Raw genomic sequence first — 16,533 nt, forward strand, 5'->3', positions numbered from 1 at the left:
TATTATTTATTATATTTGCATTATATATTATTTAATAACAGCACACCCTACAAAACAGAATACAATCATAAATCGGAGCGTTTGGTACGGTATGTCCACGCATCCTTCCTCCCCTGTAGATTCTTTGGAATGTGACCCGTTCTCAGAATCCTCTCTGCGGTAAACACAACGCAGTAGGGCTGGCCGCTTTAATTTTTGTAATGCATTTTTGTACTGCAATTATTAATATTGACAAGAAAAGTGCTTGGGACGTAATCTTATCACAAGACTTTCCAGCATGCTTTCATCGGACTGGCTGCGTAGGAGCGGCTGTGGCTGAATGGTTACGGTGTTCGCTTTGTAAGCGAATGGTTCTGGGTTCGATTCCCATCTGCTCCTATCGAGAAAGTTAAGGACATAGAAAAACTTGAAAATGCTGAATATGAACGAAAAATCAAAGTCGCTTGTGGCGGGGTTCGAACCCCCGTCCTTTGGATTGGTAAGCAAAAATGCTAACCACTAGGCCATGGCGACTTGGTGAGCCTAAACTGGAATTAGGAATACTGTTACAACCAACCCGCAACGCCTTTCGAGGTGTATCCTAGGGTTTTACCTCTCCTACTAACATTGAGTCCAAAACCTCCCTACAAACATCTATACCACTAAGGTGACGTAGGGGTCCTTGCGCACTTTAGATAGGTGTTTACTAACGATCCTCCCTTCCCTGAGGATAGCTTGGACCCGGCCTGGACCCCCTTATGCCCTGGGCTGTATTACACACTCATCAAAAGATGAAGACATGGTATCTCCCGTGTTGGATTATTATTCCGGATGAGGGTCTAACACAACCAGACCAAACAGTGGGATAAGCGTTGTGGAGCCTTCCGGTGGTGGGGCGTCCTCCAAATGCTAATGCTAATGCTAATGCTTTCATCGGACTGGCTGCGTCTGTGTTAGATTAGATTAGATTAGATTAGAAAAATTGAAAATTTTAATGGAAATAAAAGGTAAATTAACATATTCAGCATGATTGGACACGTTTAAAAATATTTAGATTTGTTTTGTAAAAGTCGATCTAAACACCGTAAAAAGTTAATTTTTTGCTCGTAGTAACAAATAGAATATTTGAAAACTAACTTGTAAAACAACTGTACTCTTGTACAATGCATTTTAACTCCTATTTTATTTAAATGTTGAAACCACGGCTTGTAATTTCAATATTATTTTTTTTTTATTTTGTTGGGACCCCTCGAAATGTTTGGATCGACCTAAGAGGGGGAACAAAAAGAAATAAAATTTGCCTTAAATTATTTAAAAAAAAAAATTTTTTGTTCAAAATAAAGGATTATCGATATTTTTTGTTTACAATCAGCTTTAACTTTGTTGAAGGATTTGTTTGTTTGTTTGTTTGTTTGTTTATATTTATTCCGAACTTAAGACATACATCTTATCTGTTCACGCCGTGATGTAGAATGAAATGCGCTGAGAAACAATTGGTAAACAACGAAAGAAAGAACTAGACAATCAAATAATAATAGTTAGTTTTTAGATTAATTCAGTTTGATTGTCTAGATTTAATTTAAACATCAAGTATATTTTTTTATTTTTTTCTTCTTGATGTTTTTTGGAACATATTTTATAACATTTTGTTTATCTCAAAGCTAAAAAAAATAAAGAATTTTAAAAATAAAAAAACAATAAATTGTTTAAACCTTTTGTTTGCTAATATACACAGTTTTCATGAACTTAGCATATTCTCCCCACACCCTCCTAAATTTTCTGAGGTTAAGGTTGTATAAACATTCTGAAATCATGGATATTGTTAACTACGTCGGAAATTGCAAATTTAAATCTATATTTCGTTTGTTATTGAAACTAAACATGAGAATAGAACTCAAAAATTATGACGATCTGAAAAAATATTCTTGAAGCAAATTATGAATTGCCCCAGATTCACTGCACGGACCCCGACCATGAAGCTTAGTGGTTGTGTTGGATTCTTGGCAAGAGCTATCGCAATGAGTACCCTTTTATTTTATTGGCTGGAATGATGCCCAAAACAATGATCAACATTTTTGGATAGCCATAAAAGTGTGGTTTTCAAGGAATGCAAAAAAAGGAAGTAGATAAGCCTTATTTGATGAAATTCAATTTCGATTAGAACTTCGATTCAGCTGCTACCGTTTCCCAAAAACTCAACTTTAGTCTCTCATTGATTGAGTTCCGGAAAAGTTCCTTTCAGCACGTGAGACGCACAAAAATTCCGGCAAAAGTTCGCTCCAGCACGCAACTACTTGAGAGAAAAGAAAAAGTTTTCTCCTCTTTCTCTAGGAAAATCTCCCATCTATGGGCTGTGTGTAATCCCTGGTTCAGCTATAATTAAATTTTCCGACTCAAATGAGGGGGTCGTACAAGTGCTTTTCCCTGCCAGCGAAGAGAACCTTTCCTAATTGGAGCCCTTCCCCTTTGGAAAATTAGTTTTTGGAAAGGCTTTCGTTTAGCGACCAATTTTGACGCAAGGATTTTGCGTTAATGGGAATTGGGAAAAACTGCCGCATGATGTTCCAACGCGACTTCCAGTTTAAGCATAAGCATAAGCATAAGCATAGGTGCCCACCCGCAGTTGCTACTCCGTTATTGACCAGGACCTCCAGAAGTTACATCCACGAGCCGTGGAAGATAAGTGGGAGCTATCTTTCCTCGCTTCGCAACTTCTCAAAGGCCCCTATCATGCTGATCAATACCGGCGCCGGCCACGACCAGTGGTAGGGTCACGGGGAAGTGGATGGGAATGTTAGTCCGATACTTGAGTGATAGAGACCGCCCAATCGACTGCATCTCCGACAAAGTATCACATGAGTATTGAGGGGGTTAGTAGATGGGTATGAGGTCAGGATTCACGAGTGGCAGTGATGTGACCATGAGCATTTTGTTTATCGGTTGAAAATGTCAAATCTTAGGCAGCCGGCTGCGGAAAGATAGATAATTGATTATTTAAAAAGTTTTTTTTTATCGAACGCGTGCCAGCCGAGCAGTAGTGCTATGGGCTGGACTTATCAGTATATTTTTACTGTTTTTACAATTTAGATAACGCGAGCAAATTTCAAAAATAGTAAATAAATGACGCTCGATGCCAGTTGGAATAAATTTTTACGATCATTTACGATGAAAATTATCGCGAAAAAACAGGACTGCGCGTCCCCAGAAGCACTGCACTTATGATGTCCAATAAGTTATAATAACAAATCACTCCATGCACACAAACAGCGACATAAAAGAAATGAAAATGAGCATGCAAAAACAAGACAGCGCGTCCGCGTGGTCAGCGCACTAATGATGCCATTATTTAATTATAATAACCACTCACCCCATGCACACAAACAGCGACATAAAAGAAATGAAAATGAGCATGCAAAAACAAGACAGCGCGTCCGCGTGGTCAGCGCACTAATGATGCCATTATTTAATTATAATAACCACTCACCCAAGCCCACAAACAGCGACATAAAAGAAATGAAAATGAGCATGCAAAAACAAGACAGCGCGTCCGCGTGGTCAGCGCACTAATGATGCCATTATTTAATTATAATAACCACTCACCCAAGCACACAAACAGCGACATAAAAGAAATGAAAATGAGCATGCAAAAACAAGACAGCGCGTCCCCGTGGTCAGCGCACTAATGATGCCATTATTTAATTATAATAACCACTCACCCAAGCACACAAACAGCGACATAAAAGAAATGAAAATGAGCATGCAAAAACAAGACAGCGCGTCCGCGTGGTCAGCGCACAAATGATGCCATTATTTAATTATAATAACCACTCACCCAAGCCCACAAACAGCGACATAAAAGAAATGAAAATGAGCATGCAAAAACAAGACAGCGCGTCCCCGTGGTCAGCGCACAAATGATGCCATTATTTAATTATAATAACCACTCACCCAAGCACACAAACAGCGACATAAAAGAAATGAAAATGAGCATGCAAAAACAAGACAGCGCGTCCGCGTGGTCAGCGCACTCTGTTCCAACGCGACTTCCAGTTTGTTCCAAAACTAAAACTGATGGCGTACCAACGTTCTGAAAGTTTTGATTCCACCATTAATTTAAAACATTTATCTTGCGGAAAACTTGTCTAGCGTGTACAGTGCGCGCCCTGACAGACAGTTTACAGCCGTTTAATTTCGACGTAAGCCTGCCTGGCAATAAATCCTGGCAGCAGGGTGGGAAAATCCCTACTTCACCAGACAAACAATTATTCGCTCTGAACCTCAAAACAAACGCCACTTTCCGTCCCACACAGAGCCGGCACGAAGAGGAAAAATGGCTTTCCGCAGCGAACTCATCAAGCGTTTAATTGAACATAAATCCCGAGAACGTATAATGCGGCGTTTGCCATTAAAAACCGTCTTAGGCAGGGTCGTGAAGTTTGAGGATGGGACGTTACTTTGGGAGATTTTTTTTGCCTGCAACAGTTTAATGAAGGATTGATGGAATGTGTCAGGGCCTGAGCAACTTAAAATTGATCGCTTTTTTTCATTTCAATGGATGGTTACATGAAAACTGTATCAATCTTGATCTTTTATTTACAATAACTCAAGAAAAGTTAGATTTTTTTCAAGTTCTTAGTTGTTTTATCTCCCCTATTTCAACATTTTCTAAACAAAATAAGGGAAAAACTATATTTTCCAAAATTCACATTTTTGTAGAAAAATCTGTGAATTTGAGTGTAAACAATTAAGAAAATCATTCGTTTTTATTGTTTTTCTTTGTTAAGGCTGGTACAAATTTTATTTTAAGTTTTTGTCCCCCCTTCAAAGTTGGCCCGAAAAATCAGGTACATTTTTTTTTTTTTTCATAAAACTTCAAAATTTTAATGGAAATTGAACCGCAATCAGCTGAAATCAATTTAAAGTGCATAAAACGCAGAGGGCGTTTACAATTATTTTTAGCACGTTGTTTTAAAAATGCTTTGAATTTTTGAAAATTTGCGATATTTATTATCGCAAAATGTTTTTTTTCGCTAAAAAACTAATGATTGCAAAACAACTGAAATAGTGTAAAATGCATTTTTAAACACTTTTTCGTTACAAATGTTGAAACGCTTGAAATGCTTGTTATTTCAACATTTATATTCTTTTATTTTTTGTAGGAAATTTTCTCACCTTTAAAAATATTTTTAGGGTTGGCTCTCCTTCATAAAGCAATTTTGAACAGCAATTTTCCGAAGATTTCCGAAAATAATAACCTAAAAGTGACTGTAACTCTTAAACGGTAAACTTCATTAATGAGTCGATTAAGTACTTTTCGATTGCAAATTTGATTCAACTGTAGAAATATTTTTTTGATATTAAAAAAAAAACAAGGGCAATTCCAGTCCAAAACAGGAATAGTTTAGATACTTTTTTCTCGACCCTCTCCGATTTCAATAAAACTTTGTAGACAAGTTATCCTACGCTTATATAAGACATATTTGTGTATATGGAGCCAGTTTCACTCGATGTTTACTTTTGAGAAGGGCGTACGTGTTTTAAATATTTTTGTATTTCGTTATTCAAATTTTGCTGTATCTCGAAGCCGTTGCATCGTATCAAAAAGTGTTCAAAGACAAACTTGTAGGAAATTTGACAGGCTTTCCGAAAAAATGCACTGAAAGAAAAGAACACTCCACTTTTATGAGATTTTTTTACGTTTAAGTTTAAAAGTCAAATTTGAAGGTGAGCCCACGATTTTTTTTCGTTCAAAATTTTAGTGAAAATACCCTAAGATGTTATAAAAAGACTCACGAAAAATGCAAGATGGAGCAACTCTCCTGAAAAAAAAAAAAATCATTTACTGATTTTTTTTTTTCAAAAGTGCTCTAAACATCAAAATTTTCAAATGCCAAACACGGGATTCGATTCTCCAGACAATTTTACATAAAAGTTTCCATATTGACCATTGTTCTAAGTCCAATCCTTGTAAAGTTACAGCGGTTTTAAAAATAAAAAATGTTGAAAAAATAGGGTTTTTGATGGTTTTTGGCAATTTCTTTATGACAGACATGATTTTTCAGTCTCGAAAACATTTTAACCGTTTTTTCATGTTTTTGCCTTTTTACAAAAGAAAGGTTTAAGGTTTGCTTTTGGAAAAACGCTTTTTTCAGAAATCTAAAAAAAATCGTGCACGGCGAGGAATCGTCCCAGGAAAAAATCCTATTACTAAATTGAAGGTTCAGATGCGCTCTTTCGATTGAATTTTGGCCCGAAACCCGGAACTCAAAGTATGATTTTTGAGAGCTCTTTTTCTGAAATACATGAGCGATGTCTGTATCCGCTCTTAAAAATTTGTGTCTTCCATCACTGGAAAACCGCTCGTAAAACCGACAATTTTTAAAAGCCAGATCTGTAGCCGTGGGGTCGGAGACGAACATTTTATTTTTCGATTCACAATTTTCGACCAGTAAATGTGGTCAAAGCCATTTTTAGAGGTATTTTTTGGACTATTTTACAGATAACACTATCAAATTTAAAGAATTCAGTTTCAAACAAAAGCCATTCGAAAACATGCGCCATAAACTGTTTGGGCCCAAAATTTGAAGCTTTTCCAAAATGTATTTCCAGAGATATAGCGATTTTAGTGTTTTTCGTCTTATTTTTACCCTATTTTTTCCTATTAAATTTTTGGATTTATACAAAATCATATACTGAACATCAAATTCAAAGTCCCGGCTCGTTCTCGCTCGAAAGCTCGACAAGTCAAGTCGAAGCTTCAACGCCAGCGCTTTAACGCTTGCGCGTTTTACGCTGCGCGTGAAAGTGTTCTTTCTGGCTTCTCATAATTGATCGACAAAGTGCAATAGCGATACATATTTTTTTAAGTTAATCATAGACTAACATCATAGACTAAGTACCCTTTATTTTTTTTTCTAATAATGTCAATCCAATATGTTTTTCTTAATTAAATTTAAATGTCTTGCGACAAATAATGTACTTCTGAAATTAATAAAAAATGGCATTTGAGGTTAAGCCTTAAAAGATTCGAAGCTTTAGGCAAAATTCTCACTGGATGGTATCATTATGTTAGCATAGCATAGCATAGCATTGGTGCCTACCCGTAGCTGCTACTTCGTTATTGACCAGGACCCCCAAACATTGCTCCGTGGACCACAGATGAAAAGTAGGAACCAATCATCACCCCTTCGCAATATTCAAAGGTCCCTATCGTGCTGATCAATACCGACGCCGGCCACGACCAGTGGTAAGACACGGGGAAGTGGATGGGAATGTTAGTCCGATACTTGAGTGATGGGACCGCTAAATCAGCTGCGTCTCCGACAAAGTATCACATGAGTTTTGAGGGGTTAGTAAGATGGGTATAAGGTCAGGATTTACTGTGGTAGGTGATGCGACCATAAGCAATTTGTTTATCGGTTGAAATTTTAAAAATCTTAGGCAGCCGGCTGCGGAAAGATAGCTATCTAGGGATTTAAATATAGTATTAATTCGACCGCGATTCTCCAGAAATTCTCCGTCGGTGTGCCTTCCGATCAACGGTGATGTAGGAAGGGCTTAATTTAGTAAAATTATTTTATATCATAATAACCTTAAAACATATTCGACGGCGTGCCTTCCGATCATCGATGATATGGAAAGGACTTAATCCAGAAAAACGACTTGCTAGTCTCAAAAAAATAAGTTCGTTTTTATAGAAAACTATAAAAAGAAAACAACACAAAAAAAACTCATCGGCCAACGAACGCGAGTAAAAAAAACAATGAAAAAATAAGAAGGTAAAAAAACAGAACTGCGCGTCCCGAAAAGCACCACAATAATGATGCCATTATTTAAATATAATGGCCAATCACCCCATGCACTCGAACAGCGACACAAAAGAGACGGAAAATAACACGAAAAAACAGGACTGCGCGTCCTCACAGGCACCGCACTACTCTCTCACTGGATGGTATCATTATGTTTTTGAAAAAATAATTGCACCAATAACGTCATGATTCGAAATCCGGACACTTAGTAGCATATCATTTTTGTTATAGCTGGCAAAAAATCATGCAATAAGTTGGAAATGTAGAAATATCATCAGGATATAGTATAAACAGTCAGTTTCAAGAAAATCCATGCAAAATATGTCTTTTCTATCAATTTTTCGTCAAAATTTTAAAATTAAAATGACTTGTTGTGCTTCGAATCCCGGAAGTGATGTTTTTCCAAGGCCTTCGAATAATCGAGTCTGGACTGTATTTACGTACCCATTTTGTATGACCAGCCCGCAAAATTATATGGAGACTTGTATGGAAAAAATAAAGGTGTAAAATTGCTTCTTTTGACATACACAGAAAAAAAAATGATGGTAATATTCATCAGGAAATGGTGACAGATTTTGTGTCAAAAAAAAAAAGATTAATTTTACCCCAGAAAATGATGAATTTTCATCAGTTTTTGATGAATATCAGGGTCAACTTTTTACACATTTTTATGTAATATTACTCAAAAAAAGAGGTAATATTCAACCTACCAAATTACCAACATTCCAAAATTCAACTTATTTTTCTGTGTAGGAAATGTATGGAAAAAGTTTCATCTAAATAAAAATACAAATTTAAAAATAAATTGCAAGCATAGCCTTCGAAAAAAAAATAGTCCAACGGACATCATTGAAAATGGTAGATTCGTATTGCTACGTTGGTAATCCCAAAATCTATATTCCAGTACACTTTGGATGTTTTGCGCAATTCTAAAAAATCTCTGGCTTCAGTATTATTTAATCATTGTGATTTTTTTGCCAAACTTAAACAGCATCAGTAACTGTTGGCGTTGATTGTTCCAGCAACATCAAATCACAGTTGTTGCAGTTGGTTCTCCAACTACCACCAGAACTGACTGCGGTGTACACTTGTCAACATAGGCTGCAACCACCAAAAATAAGTACAAAACACTCGTCAAAACCAGCAACTTTTTATCGTCGACTATCATTTGGAAAAGCTTATATTTTTGTAAAATAAAACGAACCATACACATTCAAATGCTGCAATGAAATCAATTAACATCACAATTTAAAAAAAAAAATTTACGCCCCTTTCAAAAGCTTTTCCCCAATTATTTAAGCATCCAGTGAGTACCGCAATGCGCCCTGGGAAAATTCACCCAGTTTTCAGTGCTTTTTTGTGGGTGGTGGTGGTTTCGTGATGTTTTCCCAACTTCCAGTCGTTGCAAGGGAGGGGGTGTCGCCCTCGAAAACATATTGCCAATGACGGCTTGGCTGGGTTTGGTGGTGCAATTCTCGGACACAAACTGAAAGGTGAAGGTTATAGAATGTGCGCTGCTGCTGCTGCAACATTTTTCGCTACTTCTGGGAGGTTGCGGTTTTGAACTTGTGCCCTCTAGGATTTTTTTCGGGGGGGCAAGTGTGACTGCTGCAGCAGCAAAATGTGCAAACATGCTGAGGTGAGGTGTTCTGGTTGATGTGCGGGTTATTTCAGGAGTGTGCTTTTTTTGCCTCGAGGGTGAGGCTTGAATGTTTCCAACTTTGGCTTTTTGTGGCGGACATGATGGGGTTTCGCTAGAAAATGTTAGGAAAAGCGTCATTCATTGGCATGCGGTTGATGGGGCAATGAATTTGATTTAGATTGTGATTAAAAGATAGTCAATTCAAAATAAAACATTGTAAGTATATTCTCCATGCGCACGGAATCCTTATAGCAGATAACACAAGTCGAAATTTTTGAAGTTGATGTCAGTAAACGATTCAGTTTCTTCAAGGTATGGTAGATTTGGACTGCCTAAATAGGCACCAATTGACAGAACTGCATTTTAAGTAAACTTCCTGAACATAAAGTAAATTGTAAATTTCGAGTTTAAATGCTATGGAATCATCTTAGGGTTTGTTCATTTGTAGAGAACCATGATTAAATTTATAAACAGCTATAAACAGATTAAAGCATGAAATTGATGAAGATAAAAATCTAAATATTAAATTACCAGCTCAATTTTAAATTTTCTTTAGCAATAAATACAGGGTGACCACTTAAATGCCATTTTCAAATTCCCGACTTTTCCAGAACCTCAAAAAATAGATATTTCTTATCTGAAGAATGACTTCATTTCAAAAACTCTTTATAAAAGTCAATATAAACCATTGGAAAAAAAATCTAAAAAAAAATCAAACAGATTAAGTAAAAAAAACCTAAATTTCAATAATACGTTCTTAAAACCATCAACCTTTCTTCAAAAATAAAAGCATTGTTTTGAGTAAAAACATAAATCATCAGATTTTGAAAAATAACCGAAAGCGTAAAAATACCTATAATTTCAATTCCTATTTTTAAAATAACCAAGCCTAAAGTTTTTTTGAAACTTCGCTTCAACTGGCGATGAAAATGATGATGACAATAATTTAAAGATATTCAAATTTTGAATTTTATTCTTACGTTCATATTTTTTTATCAAATCTTCACATATCTTTTTACTTGATTAAAGTTATTATTCTTTCAAAGAATTTAAAAATATCTATGAATTCGTTTCAAAGATGTTTCATGAAGTATCCTTTAAAATTTTATAAATTTTGATATTTAATTTTATGAATCATTTTCGATTTGTAGAAGTGCCAGTATTTAAATGTTCAAAAATTTAGTATCTTCAAGCTTTTGAGAATACATTCACTAAAAAAATTCTTATCAAGTGAAGAGTTTTTAAACTTTTTACAAGTTTTGAATTTTGAGAGCACAAAACGAAAAATGATGTAAAACTTCAGGAAAACAATATTTTCGTAAATTCATTAATATACTGACCATATCTGAAAGTCAAGTTGATTAAATTTTTTACCAACCTTATTTACAATTTTAAGATTTTGAAATATTTTTAAAGGGTAAGGGCGTTGAAAATATGTTTCAAAGCTTATGTTATTTGAAGTTAAATGTTATTTTTGTTATATGTTATTTGAAATTATATGTTATGTTTTCATTTGTTCGTTAAACGATAAATAAATAACATTCTTTTTGTTCAAATACATGCCGCAATTATCATCTGAAATTTATTAGGATTTTTAACATCTTATGTCTTTAAAAGCCTTTTCATTCTCATATCGATTGAAATAAGGAAAAGAACCCTAAATTTAAAGTTCTACGCTAAAGACGAAATTAGTGAAATTAATTCCAAAGGTGTACAAATTATTTTAAAAAATTTCAAGGGTTTTAAAATATTTTTCAAACAGTTATGCTTGGAATTCCCGACTTTTCCCGACTTTTTAACAAAAAATCACATATTCTCGACCTTTTCCCGATTTGTCGTGGATTTTGGCGAATTCCCGACTTTTTCCCGATTTCCCGACTTGAGTGGCCACCCTGTTAATTTTAGTATCACAACGTGTTTTAAACTTTATTACACATTTTTAAGTGGGTCAATAGATGGTTTCCATGCCAAATCAACCTTAAGAGCAATTCCAGCACAAATCAGGAATTTTTCTGGTACTTTTGTACCCGACCCTCTCCGATTTCAATGTAACTTTTTAGACATGCCATTTTTGTGTATATGGAGCCAGTTGCACACGAAAATGACATTTGAGAAGGGCGTAAGGTATTTATATTTTTTTGTATCTTGTAATTAAACAATTCCTGTAACGCAAGGACGTTGCATCGTATCAAAAAGTGGTCAAAGACAAACTTGTAGGAAATTTGACGGGCTTTCTGAGAAAATACACTGAAAGAAAAATACTCGCATCTTCCAAGAGAATTTTAAATTTTTATTATTAACAGGTAAATTAAAAGGTGAAGTCACGACTTTTTTTCGTTCAAAATTTTTGAGGCAAAACCCAAAGATGTTACAATCAGACTCACGAAAAATGCAGAATGGAGCAACTATCCTAAAAAAAATACAAAAATCATTTACTAAAACTGTTATTTTGAAAAGTGGTCTAAACGTCAAAATTTTCAAAAACCGATAGTGGGCATCGATTTCCCAGACAATTTTATATAAAAGTCTCCATATTGACCATTTTCCTCTGTCTCAATTATTATTTTCGAATGCAACTGGCTCCATATTCACAAAAACGGCTTATGTAGGCCTAGGATAACATATCCAAAAAGTTGCATTGAAATCGCAGTGGGTCGGGTATAAAAGTACCAGAAACATTTCTGATTTGAGCTGGAATTGCTAAAAAAACGATTTAAAAATTTATGATTATCCAACCATAAAAAAACTGTCTAAGTTTATTCGAGTTCTGGAACTGGAAAACTACGAAATTAAAAAATACATATTTAATAAAAAGGGCCTTCTTTTTATTTAGAAAAATCCCCATATTCAATCAGTGCTCTAGCCAAATCAAACGTCTAAAATAAGTTCTTATGCAAAATTTGCTGAACTTTACGAAAAAAAGCTTTCAAATTCACACGATTAAGTTTAATGAGTAAAAATCAGAACTTTTTCATAAAACTTTAACGTAAAATTTTGAAAACTTGTGAAGAATATATACAAACCCCTAATCTTTATGTATCATTATTTTTTCAACATTTTAGAACATATTACATAACGCAAACCCCCTTCCCCTCTCCCCTCGTAACAAAATTTCGATACAACTTTCAAAAATATTGTATGGAGCATAACACAGCTTTCGACCCCTTATCCGCTTCCCTAACTGCGTTACCGTTAACCGGGGTGACATTGATAGGATTTCATTATATTTTGGAAATTTTTTCAATTGTTAAGGTTTTTCCAGCCAGATTTGGTGAAATGCACAATTTCGATAAATTAAGTTTGGTAGACCCAAAATATGTACTAGGCCCAAAATAAGGACTATACGTCCTTTAGGAACCATCCACAAACCACGTGAACACTTTTTTGGAAATCTTAACCCCCCCCCCCATCGTGAACAATTTCCATACAAATAAACTCTTTTTTGTATGGAGCGTGGACAATTGACAAACCCCCCCCCCCCCTCCTCCTAAGGTGTCCACGTGGTTTATGGATGGTCCCTTACTGATTTGTTGTTTTCAAATTAAAAAATAGTTTAATTGCTGCCTGAAATGGTGATGGTTTGGCGTACTCAGAATTCCGTAAAAAAAAACTTATTTTTCATCACAAAAAAATAGAATAAAAAATGGTTAAAAAATGGCTTTTTATCATAACTTGACTGTATTTTTTTTTAGGACATGTCATTTAATGAATTTTGTTTTTTAATCTGCAATAAGCCAGAAAGGTCACTTTTTCACTTAGAACACCATTTTTTTTAGCTTTGCAGGGTTATTTTTGTAGAGTGTGACAATGTTCTACAAAAATGTACAATTGCACAAAAAAAATCATAAATAAACATAAGGTGTTTGCTTGTAACCAACACGAGTAATCGCGAATTAACGAAAAAAATAATTTGGAAAGGTTGGTCGTCGTTGATCATGGCCGTTTAAGGTCAACCGCTACAGACACTAACGGCGAAAAAAAAACACAAAATGTAGTTTTTTGCAATTCCGTCATGAAACTGCTTATTTTTCTCGAACGACGAAAAAGTCTCCTTTTCTGTACCAAAAATAACAGAATCGAATAGTAACTCTATTCAAGACAAATGTTGAAAAGTTCAACTTTTCAGCACTGAAAAGGATGCTGAAAAGTTGAACTTTTCAGCACTTGTTTCGAAAAGCAATACTTTTCAACATTTGTTTTGATTTAATGAACATTTGACTTATAATTCCTTTCAAATGGTGTTTTTTGAAATTGCAAAAAATGTTGTATGGAACTCGTTGCAAAACTCGATTTCTTCAGCACTCGTCTTATTTATCCAACCTGGTGAACCTCATTGGATAAATATACGTTTCGTGCTGAAAAAAAAGATTTTTTTTTGCAACTTGTTGCATAATAGTAGTTTATGCAACAAGTTGCAAAAAGAGGATTTTTTCAGCACGAGTCGTACATTTATCCAACGAGGTTCACCGAGTTGGATAAATACGAAGAGTGCTGAAAAAATTAAGTTTTGCAACGAGTTCCATACAACATTTTTTGCATTTCCGAAAAACACCCATTGAGTGAAATTTTAAGTCAAATTTTCATGTATTTTGTCAATAAATCGTTTAAATAAAAAAAATGTTGAAAAGTGTTACTTTTTGAAACAAGTGCTGAAAAGTTCAACTTTTCAGCACCCTTTTTAGTGCTGAAAAGTAGAACTTTTCAGCATTTATTTTGAAAAGTGTTGCTATTCGATTCTGTTATTTTTGGTACAGAAAAGTAGACTATTTCGTCGTTCAAGAATGACAGGAAAAGTAAGTAGTTTCACGACGGAATTGCAAAAACTACTATTTTAAAACTTTTTCTCCTTAAAAATAACTACAGTCATTCCACAATATCGGAACACCCACAAATTGGGAAGACTTTTGTGATAATTTGTCAATAGCATGCCAAATGCATCTTTTCTGAAGACCCATTATTTTCAGGACCTAAATTTGGCCATTCTCTTGCTATTTGCACTAGTAAAAGTAGTACTTTTGAAACAAAAAACTGCATCTCAAGACTATTTCATTCAGAGCAGCAAAACACTGCCTCCAAATTGCCTGTTCCATAATTGTGGGATGTTATTGTGCCTCCCACAATTGTGGAACACCTGAATTTAACTGATATTTTCACAAAAAAGTTATCAGTCTATTCATAAAATATAACTAAGCTTGAATTTCGTTGGTTTCAGTGCGTGAAGTCATTATTTTGTAAAAATTGTGTACTCATGGAGATAACCAAAGTTTGTTTACATCCATAAGAAAAAAGTGTTCCGAATTTGTGGATTTCAAGTGTCAAAGTTTTTCTTCAAAAACATGATATAAAAGTTAAAATTTGCAGTTATTCGATACAGCATTCGAAAGATCGCAAGAAAAGCTTTCAAATGAAGGTAATCTTTAAGTTCAGTTATCGATTTGCTATGATTTTTTGAATATATGTGGGATGACTGTATCAGACATATTTCTCATTTTTTTTTTTTTGCAAAAATGGTGGTTTAAATTAAATCAACAGTTTATTTGAAAAATAAAACTGTTCAGCACTCAATATTATTCTAAAAATAATGCTCACTTTTTTTTGTTTCAATATTTTTAAAGATATTTGTTTTAAATGATTGAAAATCGTTTTTTGCATATTCTCGATCAAAATCGTACTACTAAATTTGATTCACATAAAGAACCCAAACTCACAACTCAATCCCAAACTACAAGCTCTTCTGCAATCCATCACACTTGACTCAAACTTCCACCTCTCCTTCCACATCATTTAGTCATGCGGCAGTGATTTCTCCTTCGTCGAAAATCGGAGCATGTGTGTCCTTCGGGGAAAAAGCAAAACCCCGTTCAATCCCTTTCGCAAAGAGGTGCCGAAAACTTTGTCCAACTCTCGGAATCGATGCCACCGTGTGCATCGAAAAGCAGCTGTTACACGAAAAACACAACTAACCTTTTTTCGCTGTCGATGCTCGTCGACGTTTTCAGGATGCTGCTGTGTCTAAATCCCGCCAATATTTTCGCCCTTTTCGATGAAATGGCACACTACGCCCACACACTTGGGAACACATATACACTTTCGATGCTGGAAAAACTTTTCCTTTTTTATATATATTTCTCGGCCTGAACCCGGCAATCAATATTTTCCGGGAGGCTTTTCTTTTTTTGGGTCGACGAATCTTCGCAAACTGCTACATGTCACGATTTTCCTGTTCACTTGTCACGAATCTCTCTCTTGCTCTGCTGCTCGTTTTCCCCCAATATTTGTTTTTCCTGTTGCGCTGACGAAGCCACTCGAGACTATCTGGTATCCGCTTCCAATCGCAAAGATAAATATCACCAACTGGAATCCATTACACAGTGCCAAACATGCCAAAAAGTATTACTTTCGACTATTTTTTACCCCCGGATTTAGATCAACAAAACTTCAGCTGTGCACCACAATCCACAAACGCCCGAATGTATGCTACCAGCACCAACACACGCAAAAAATAAAGCTTTTCCGCAGCGTGGGTGACGAGAGGCCAACTGTTAGATCTTTAATCCTGCCTCTCTTTTCCGGGAAAATTTTAATCACAAAACGCAAATTTCAACCCCCTCCACCTCAACTCATCGCAGTTCAAAGCCCGTCACAATCCTCAAAGGGGGGGCGTGAGGCGGCCAGAATCCTTTTTCACCTTTACGCCTAAATGGCTGCAAACGCAAACGCTTATCCTGTCACACAACCTGTCCGTTCCGCTTGTCCTTCTTCAACCCTCAGGACCACCCACAAATTCGACGACGACCACTTCCGGCGACCCGAACCGAACGAAAATCTACCACGGACTGACCCAACTCGGTGCGGATGCAGCAGTTTTTCTTCTCCAAGCTTTCGAGAAGGCGAGAGCTTTTTGAGAAAAGTCGTCCTGCGAGAGAGAGAGCATTTTCTCTCTCAGGACACTCAAGATAGTGTTCGTGAAGACGGTGAAGCTTGTCAGCTGATTTGGTCAAGGTTGAATGTGCTGATCAGCTGTTGCTGCTGGAATTGCTGGTTGACACCTCAAGTACGGACTTCAACGTTTGGGTACCCTCAGAATGAAAAGCGTTTGTTGAA

General features: G+C 35.7%; 1 protein-coding gene across 1 annotated transcript in view; it reads right to left on the bottom strand.

The window, feature by feature from the left end:
• The window catches only part of LOC6053463 (chondroitin sulfate N-acetylgalactosaminyltransferase 1), a 113,814-nt gene extending 97,554 nt beyond the window's left edge, over nucleotides 1-16,260 (bottom strand). The window contains exon 1 of the mRNA XM_038260341.1: nucleotides 15,394-16,260. The gene's annotated coding sequence lies outside the window, so the exon portion shown is untranslated. The remainder of the gene's footprint in view (nucleotides 1-15,393) is intronic.
• Between the last annotated feature and the right edge of the window lie 273 nt (nucleotides 16,261-16,533).

This window comes from Culex quinquefasciatus, chromosome 3 (genome assembly GCF_015732765.1).
Source record: "Culex quinquefasciatus strain JHB chromosome 3, VPISU_Cqui_1.0_pri_paternal, whole genome shotgun sequence".
Taxonomy (NCBI): domain Eukaryota; kingdom Metazoa; phylum Arthropoda; class Insecta; order Diptera; family Culicidae; genus Culex; species Culex quinquefasciatus.